Genomic DNA, 6,531 nt, shown 5'->3' on the forward strand with positions numbered 1-6,531 from the left:
ATGATGTTTCCAGTATTGGGGAGAGTCGGACCAGAGGACACAGCCTCAGAATAAAAGGACATACCTTAAGAATGGAGATGAGGAGGAATTTCATTACAGGAGGATGGTAAATCAGTGGAATTCAATGCCACAGACGGCGGTGGAAGCCAAGTCACTGGGTATTATTAAAGCGGAGATTCATAGCTTCTTGATTAGTAAAGGTGGCAAAGGTTATGGGGAGAACGCAGTAAAATTGGGCTGAGAGGGAAAAATAGATCATGATTAAATGGCAGAGCAGACTCAGCAGGCCAAGAGGCCCAATTGTGCATCTGGTTGAGTGGTATGGCAACAACAACTTTTTGCTCAATATCAACAAAAGCAAGGAACTGACTATTGGCTTCAGAAATGAGAAGTTGGGAATCTAAAGAATGTAACCTGTAAACCTCCTCTGGACATTCTTCAATGCCAGTTTCTATCTTATAGAAACTTACAAAATTCTTAAGCGGTTTGACAGGCTAGATGCAGGAAGATTGTTCCCGATGTTAGGGAAGTCTAGGACAAGGGGTCACAGCTTAAGGATAAAGGGGAAATCCTTTAAAAACCGAGATGAGAAGAACTTTTTTCACACAGAGAGTGGTGAATCTCTGGAACTCTCTGCCACAGAGGGTAGTTGAGGCCAGTTCATTGGCTATATTTAAGAGGGAGTTAGATGTGGCCCTTGTGGCCAAGGGGATCAGGGGGTATGGAGAGAAGGCAGGTACGGGATACTGAGTTGGATGATCAGCCATGATCATATTGAATGGCGGTGCAGGCTCGAAGGGCCGAATGGCCTACTCCTGCACCTAACTTCTATGTTTCTAAACAGCAGTTTTCATTGGCAGGTCAGCAGTGGAGAGAGTTAGCAGCATCAAATTCCCGGACGTTAACATCTTGGATGACCTGTCGTGGCCCCGGCACAAGATGTAGTCATGAAGAAGGTGCCCAAGTGCATCTATTTTCTTATAAGTTTAAAGAGATTTGGCATATCATCAAATGCTCTTACAAACTTCTCCTGTAGAAAGTATCCTGACTGGTTGCCTCATTTCTTTGTAGGCCAATTCCAATGCACAGGAACACAAGAGGCTGCGAAAAGTGGTGCACCCAGCCTGAGCCAACTGAGCACAGCATTGAAAGGATCAACATGAATCGTTGAATCAAGAAGGCGGCACCCATCATCAATGATAACCACTATCCAGGCCATGTTCTCTTCTCATTGCTACCATTGGGCAAGAGGCGCAGAAGCCGCAAACCTGACACCACCAGGTCCAGTAACAGCTTCTTTCCAACAGTCATCTGCTTTTTTTAAACCAACCCATGTAGATTGGTTACTTTACTTACTAACCAATGTAGTGCTTTATTATTATAAGCTACGCCTACTACCACACCATTCATATTATTGCAGCCCGACGTGCTGTTCATTAGTACTGCTGCATGGTACACATACACTCCCTGGTTGATTCCACGAACAAGCACCTCTACCCTGAAGTTTCTCTTCATGTCATCCGGTGGGCGGCGTGACTCTGGTCAGCAGCAGCCTCTGCAGTCTGTCCGCGTTTTATTATTTTCTGTCTGTGTTTTTATGTAGTTTTTGTTATTTTTTTTGTTGGGGTGTGTGTGTGGGGGGACAGGGGTGGGGTGGGAGGGGGGGGGGGGGGAACTTTTTAAATCTCTCCCTGCACGGGAGACCCGACCGTTTCTCGTCGGGTTTCCGTTGTCGTTGGGGCCACAACGAGGAGCGGCCTCCAACAGGAAGAGACCGGGGACTCTGGTGCTACGACTCACCGTCACCGTCGCGGGGCTGGCCGAGTCCGGAGCGGGTGGAGCGGTGGAGGAGCGCTGCTGCTGCTGCTGCTGCTGCTGCTGCCCGACCGGAGAGTCGGAGGCTTCAACGGCAGGTCTGTGGACGGTGGCACCGGGAGTCCGCGGGTCCCTGGAGGGAGACCGCTTTTCAGGGCTCTCGCAACGGCGACTTCTCCCGCCCGAGTTGCGGGGTTGAAGAGCTCCTGGAGCGGGGCCTACATCACCGCCCCGCGCGGCTTGGAATGGCCGCGGGACTCTGCGAGCGCACGCCGGGGGCTCTAACACCAAGACCCGGTGTGCGACCTTGCACCACCCGGCGTGGCTTTAATGGCCGCGGGACAATCGCCATCGCCAGCCGGGGGCTATGACTTTGACTCTGACATTGGGGGGGGAGAGTGCAGTGGAGAGATAAGTTTATTTGGCCTTCCATCACAGCAATGTGATGGATGTTTATGTAAATTATGTTGTGTCTTGGGTCTATGTGTTTGTAATGTATGGCTGCAGAAACGGCATTTCGTTTGGACCTCAAGGGGTCCAAATGACAATTAAATGTATCTTGTATCAATATCATTACTGTTGCAAAGATCGACCCCGGGGCCAAATGTAACGTCATGTCATTATCCGAATTTAAACAAATCAAGAATGCCTGGCGTATTGTAAACACATCGGCCACTGTTAGCCTATGGGGGTGGGTGAGGGGGGGGGAGGTGCACCCAATTGGAAAAGCTGAGCTGAAATGCCACCAAGCGTCACAAGCTCACAGGCTGAACTTTTTTATTGTCCGTGGGAAAGTTGCAACTCTGCTTGGCATTAACGCATGCCAGGACCTAGGAATGGTAACTTTCGGGACTGCTGTCCATCAAATAGCTCCTGCCGAGGGCTTCACCCAGCAGATACTTTCCCAGTACAAGGAACGTTTTGACGATAAGCTTGGGAAGCTACCCATCAAATACAACATCATCACCAATGCAAATGTCTTACCTGGGGTACGAGCACCATGCTGCAATCCACATGCTATGCATGACAGAGTACACAATGAGCTCCAGCAGATGGTGTCCCTGGGTGTCATTGTCACGGTTACCGACCCATCTGACTGGGTCTCCAACATGGAGGCCGCACCAAAGAAAAAAAAAGAAGAAATCTGAATTTGTATCAACCTGAGAGACCTGAACATAGCGATCAAACACCCGCACTACCCAATGCGCATGATGGAGGAAGTTGCTGCTCAGCAAGGCAGTGCCTCTGTGTTTTCTGTTCTGGATGCCAAAACCTCGTTCTGGCAGATCCCACTGGACCCCGACTCATCCAAACTCCTTATAAATAATGTTGTGAGATGGTCATCCTGTTAATTGATGATTGGTCGAACTGTTGTGCCTTGTAGAAACTGTTTGAATCCCAGGGCACATGTTTCAGTGTTCATTCTTGTTTGCTTCCTTCTGGAAGCTTCTTTAAAATACAATGTATTCAAGATTGTATTATTGGGTTAGGGAACTGTCAATGATGTACTGTTATTATTAATATGTTTAATTGGTTTATAAAGAGACCAACCCCATATGGTTCAGCCCCTCAAGGTTCAGGGACCTGGAAGAACGCTTGGGACTGCGTGACCTTTTGGAGTGTCTCTGCTTGCATGAGGCTAGAACGACTTGGCCAAGCAGATACAAGGATCGAACCCATGGTGGTTAGGTATTGTATAGGGGGATTTGTGTTGTGTTATCCAAAATAACGTTTAGCTGCTCAAGTGCTTGATTCAGTATTTTATTGACTGAAACTAGACTGTGGGGGAGCTTAGAACAAACTATTTACATTGGCGGCTCGTCCGAGATCTCAATGGACCCCCAAACATAAGTTTGCGATTAAGGGTGTTGAGCTGTCCCGATCGCGAGTGCAGAAATCGGCACCACGGTGCAGTTTTCGCATTGATTTTCGGCAGTTCGCTAGTCGGAGCAGATCGACCATTGGCTGGGAATACTCTAGTCCATTCGAGATTTCATTGGGTAAGTAAATTTGAATTCAAGCCTGCGTATGTTGAGTGGTACACACCAAAACTGATTGAACAGAGTGTACTTAAATTTGCAGAATTAAAGACCTAAATACAGGACTTCATATTGCGGTTCTGCCCATAGGGAGGAATTCAATTTCTGTGTATATAAAACTTCGGAGTTTGTGCGTGTTTGAGATCGATTCCGAATAGCGGCTGATCAACAGTGAATAGTAACCCTCTGATCGATTGCTGATTAGTACCTGACAGCGAAGAGTAACTGAGAGACGGGAACCTGGGAAGTACCCGGATGGGAAAGGTACCCCTAATTCTGAGAACTTAGAGTGGAGGGATAGAGGTCCCCCATTAGAAGTGCAGTCTCAGCAGGAGAAAAGTAACATTTAGGAGGAAAAGTAGTCACTTAAGAAGTAGTACCCCTCAGTAAAGAGTATCCTAGGAAGGGGAAAATCTTCGGTATCGGAGGGAGAGGTTCACTGATTGATAACAGCGTGAAATCGAGAGTGTTTGTGAATTGTTCGCTAGCATGTTAAATTATTATTGTAAATTTCCAGCATCATTTTTTAAATATTTTTATCGGATCCAAACTGTATAAATACCTTGTGTATGTAAAATATATTTAGAGTGTGTTAAGATCGCCAACCGTTACTTGTATTGTCTGTGTGTGTGCTTAAGGATTTTGGGTGTTAGATAATTGGGGTAAAAGTGCATTTGAATTGAATATATGGGATCTGTTTAAATCGGGATTGTTAGCAATGTTAGAATCTGATTTGTGGTGGTTTGATCAGGGTTCGTATTCTTTCGATTGCTGTGTCGGGGAAGGGATCGTGCCGTTGACCGAGCACACCACGAGGAGGGATTAAAAATACTGCGATTTAATTTTGAGACTGAATAGTAAACAAATGCTCTGTTAGACTAATTTATACAGGAATGTGGAATACAGGAAAATCAAGCGCCAAGGGGACAAACCTCCTTTTCCCAGAATAACCTATTCACACGCCTGTGATTAGCAAACCTAGTAGTGACTGGATGCAAGTCTGATGAAGAACCTATGATGTCTCTACAGGTAGAAGGTAAAATCTGCACCTTCCTAGTAGACACAGGTGCATCATGTCATCTCCTCAATCAATTTATACTTTACCAGAATCAAGAGAAGTTCAGAACTTGTCCAGGTGTCAAGGACAAGTTTGCCAGTATCCCATCTTTGAGCCAGTTGAATTAGTACATGGAGGAAAGGCAATCAGACATAGATTTATGATAACCACCGGATTAGATTGCAACCTGATGGCTAGAGATTTGCTCTGTGCTATGCCAACCATCCAGGAAATAATTTGATTACAGGAAGAGGCTACTGAAGAAGATAAGGAAAGGTGGAGACAACTGGGATGTGTACTGGATTGTGTGACTGGGTTGTCATAGTCGATGTATTCAGCCGGTGGATCGAAGCATACCCTTGACAATAAAGCGACTACTGTTGTCAAGGTGCTAATGAGAGAAATGGTCCCTAGATTTGGTATTCCCATTTGACTTAGGTCAGATAACAGTTCACACTTTATTGGACACATCAGAAAAGAATTGTGTGAGCAGCTGGGGGTCCAGCAGCAATTACACTGTACTTATCACAGTACCACAGTTTAAGAATAAGGAGTAAGCCATTTAGAACAGAGAGGAGGAAACACTTTTTCTCACAGAGAGTGGTGAGTGTGGAATTCTCTGCCTCAGAAGGTGGTGGAGGCAGATTCTCTGAATGCTTTCAAGAGAGAGCTAGATAGGGCTCTTAAAAATAGCAGGGTCAGGGGATATGGGGAGAAGGCAGGAACGGGGTGCTGATTGAGGATCATCAGCCATGATCACATTGAATGGCGGTGCTGGCTCGAAGGGCCGAATGGCCTACTCCTGAACCTATTGTCTATTATCGATGACAGGCTGCTGGACTTGTAGAAAGGGCAAATCAGACCCTTAAACTAAATTTGCCAAATTAAAGGCGGAGACTGAACTTGGAGGGATTAAATTACTCCCAATATCCCTTTCAGATGAGGGTCACCCCTGCAAATCTGGAAATCTAGATTAAGCCCAGCTGAAATTATTTATGGTAGGCCTTTTAAAAACCCCTTGGAATCAGAATGCAATGCAAATAGTTAATTTCCACCATATGACTGCGGAGATGACTGACTACTTCTTAGCCTTGACCAGAGCCTTAAGGGATTTACATTGTAGAGTGAGAGCAGCCTATGGTGATAAGCTTTCATTAGTAACTCCCATTAAAGTAAAACCTGGAGACTACGTCCTAGTGAAGAATTGGGTGGGGAAAGGATCCGAAGTTCATTGGGAAGGACCTTACCAAGTTCTTCTAATGACTCCAACAGCAGTATAGGTAGACGGAAGAAATGCCTGGGTGCATCTTCATCATTGTAAAAGTATTAGTGAAGGTATCAGTGGTTAACTTGTTTCCTCCCTGGTTTTCTTAGAAATTCTCCACTCTATTACAAATGAAGGATCAATGAACTATCAAGATTGATGGATGGGATTCGCGCCCACAAAAACTCGGGAGGTGAAGACTCATCAGACAGACATCATGGAGTTACGCCCATGAAAATTCGGGAACATCGATGAAATTCTGAGAAGCTACATCAACATCTTCTTGTTAGAACATTTGTTAAAAGTATTGCAGTCATCATTGTATTCTGGGGTTATCATGAATGATAAAGTGGGGG

This window comes from Leucoraja erinacea, chromosome 17 (genome assembly GCF_028641065.1).
Source record: "Leucoraja erinacea ecotype New England chromosome 17, Leri_hhj_1, whole genome shotgun sequence".
NCBI classification, from domain to species: domain Eukaryota; kingdom Metazoa; phylum Chordata; class Chondrichthyes; order Rajiformes; family Rajidae; genus Leucoraja; species Leucoraja erinaceus.